The sequence below is a fragment of the Triticum aestivum genome, chromosome 2B (genome assembly GCF_018294505.1).
Source record: "Triticum aestivum cultivar Chinese Spring chromosome 2B, IWGSC CS RefSeq v2.1, whole genome shotgun sequence".
NCBI classification, from domain to species: Eukaryota; Viridiplantae; Streptophyta; class Magnoliopsida; order Poales; family Poaceae; genus Triticum; species Triticum aestivum.
The window spans coordinates 702,206,066-702,209,247 of NC_057798.1; the positions used below are offsets into that span (position 1 = coordinate 702,206,066).

At 49.0% G+C, this 3,182-nt stretch overlaps 1 long non-coding RNA gene across 1 annotated transcript; it reads left to right on the forward strand.

Moving 5' to 3' along the window:
• Positions 1–1,234: 1,234 nt before the first annotated feature.
• On the forward strand, positions 1,235–2,566 carry LOC123042183 (uncharacterized). The gene is made up of 2 exons (XR_006418721.1): positions 1,235–1,456; positions 2,303–2,566. It is a non-coding gene; the product is annotated as an uncharacterized lncRNA (long non-coding RNA).
• Positions 2,567–3,182: the final 616 nt, after the last annotated feature.

Sequence of the window (3,182 nt, forward strand, 5' to 3'; positions counted from 1 at the left end):
AATTGGGTGGATCAAGACGGTAGCTACCTGCTCACAGGCGAAGTCCTTGGCACTGTTTAAGCATTAGGGGCTTTTTCATGACACGGCGGGCAGGAGATATGGGGTTCTAGAGACGCCAAAAAAGGTGACACAAATTTGCCGCAAAGCTCATCTGACATGGAGGCATCCGTTCGTCCTTGTGTCAAACTTGCAGCCTACGTCCCTACCATGACCATCACTCCATCAGCGCCTTCACCTGATCAGCTGTTCAAGACACAAACAAAATCATCAATGATTACAGATTCAATCTAATTAGTGTCACCAACTTGAACGTGGAAGGCTGTTAGGCAGCGTCAACCGGATCACCGGAGCTTGGGAAAGCCAGAAGAGCTAATCTGTTCCCGCGTCCTAGCCCTGTCGCACGCATACGTCAGCACGACTGCGTCCGCCGCCGCGGCCGGGCACCCTGTAATCAGCTCTATCATGCACCCAGGTCTGCAAAATATAGATGCGAGGATGTAACGAAATCCAAAACGCAATCAAACTGAAGAAAGGCCAAAGCCAGCGAGTTTGGGAAATCAGGACACGAAGGAGGTGTCTGTGAAGATGAGCGGGGTGGGTTCTGAGAGGAGATCCTTGGGGAGGTGGATCAGGGCATGATGCGGGCGGCGGCGCCTCGGGGAACTACTTGGAGGCGAAGAGAGCGATGAGGTTCGAGTTCTGGTGATGTGGTCGCTGACAATCACCGCCCGTAGGCCATCAAGCACTAAAACGATGCTTGGGGAGAATATGAAGGGGAACATAAATCCATCGGACTATGTGGAGAAGATAAAGAGGCAGCAGACTTTGTGCAGAAGATGAAGCAAGCAACAGAAATCAATTGTTGGGCGAGTAATTGCAGCGGACGATAGTTTACAGGCTTGCAACGCTATAGTCGGAGGACTGGATTTTTCTTTTAAAAAAAAGATGCAAGTGGATGATATGGCTTGCCATGTTATGTGAGGCATGTGGTGGGACATGGATGGTGAGGTGGATAGGCTGCATGTCAAGAGAAATGGGATAGTGGGGATGACTATTTAGGTATAATAATAATAATAGATTACATTTTTATGGGTAATCCTGAAATTTACTTTTTTTTAGGGGAAATCCCCGAATTTACATGGTTTTTCTTTTTGGGAAATGGAATTTACAAGGATTTAACGTGCCCTAGTTAACTTGGGCCAGACACGTGTTCTAACAAAAAACTTGGGCCAGTCACTGGGCTTCAGAATGGCATAGAGGGGCTGCGGGAAGCCCGCACTTTCCACCCCTCCTATGCGCTGCTACTCGTCGGCGTCGGCGACGAGGTCACAGTCACACAAGGAAGAGGAAACAAGGCGGCCGACCATGACTTCGCCGAAGTCCTTCGCCGGCGAATCCATCCACCTCCGCTCTCTCTCCGCCGCGGACGGCGACGCCCGGCATCCAACCCCAATCCGTAAGCGCATCTGCCCTTTCTGGTCCCGATGCCTCAGAGGTGTATTTTTCTTTCTCTCGTTTGGTCTATCGGGTCGATGCACGTACGTGGTGAGGTGAGGACTGGGGAGGGAGCCCTGGATTATGCCGCCTTATTACGAGCTTACTGTTCTCCTGCAACATTTTGGGAAGGGATAATAACCTTAAGAAAGGGTTACTAAGGGTGGGGGGGGGGGGGGGGGTGCTAATCACGGTGGCTGCTCGTTTCTTAGTCTAGAGTTAACAGCACCGAGATGACAAGCCCCACATGGCGTTCTAGAATTGCGAGGCCCTGACTTGTTTTTGTCAGGGCCGGCCTCGTTCCTCACTTGCCTCACTATCAGCCTCTTATTTCTGAATTTGTCTGTTTAGCAGACCAACAGGATGAGTCCAGCAAGGACTTGATGCGTTTTTATCCCTTTATTATCGGAAGTAACCCTGCGTCGGATCAGCTCATGATACGGCCAACTGGGTCCTGGCCTAGGCTTGCTGCGAAATCGATCCCTCTTGCTATGCTATTGTGCCTCCGGCACCAGTTGCATTAGAATACAGCAGTTGGCGCGAGACCTGAAGCGGCCGTCTTGGTTTCACTGTAGGTGCGTCGCATCCAAGCCGCGATTGCCCTGCAACTACATTAGTTTTGCCCAAGCCATCACTTCAGTAACACAAGCAGCGGCTCAACAAACTTCCAAAGGCCACCGAGCGCTTAGTTGGCAGCGATTCTTTTAGTTCGATTCAATCCATTGGGGTAACCTGACATTTTGTCTACCAGTCCAGTTGCTCTATTCCATGGGAGTGACGAGCGTCATGTCTGCTGTCTTACTTGCAGGGTGCAGCGTTCCATGTCACCGTTCTAGTGCCATGATCGTGAACCACTACCATCCACCCGTAAACTAAGCCAGGCGGCAGAGGACAGCTATGGTGGCATATTCTCCCTCCAATCTCTGATTCCCGTGGTGGCATCTTCGATAGCAAAGTCATTTTTTGTTCTATTCCTTGACCTGGATGGGGGTGTTCCTGGTGACGAGCGAGTCGCTCCCTGCCTATCCCATAAACGGTATTGGATAATAATTCCATGGTTTGAGCTTCCTGTTGTCTCCTGCTGCTTTTCTTGTACCTTCCTTTGAGACTGAATATTGCCATTGCCAACCACCAGAGGAGTAAGGTAATCAGGCCGGCACAGGAGACACCAAACTCTGGCGTCAGTGTTTATGATTCGCTGGTGCTAACCATGTTTATTCACATGAATCATTACCGTGAAGATCTGAAGTTCAATTAGTCACCTCACAGGGTGCTTGCAAAGCTTCGCTTATTCAAGTCCCATCATTTCTGCTGGTTGCATTGCCACACTTACAGCTGCTGATCATCTCTCTGCAATCTTAGACAAATATAATTTACGTCTCTGCATATAATCCCTGGTACTACTTGCTAGCTCCTCCACCCTCTCTGCGCAACCTAGCTCTAGTTTTATTACCAATGAAAACTTTTATTTTTATTACCAATAGAAACCCTTTTTTAGAATTTACCGATAGAAACTTTTGCAGTGCTGGTTTACATTGATAATACGTTTCAGCAAGACTCTTCAAAGTTTCCAGGAGACCTTTATTCACGACAAAAAATGTTCAAGACACCTTTGTATTGGTCCTGCTCCACTGGCGCGAACTTTGTTTCAGAACTAGCAGCTGCCTTTTATCAGTGCCTCGTTCATC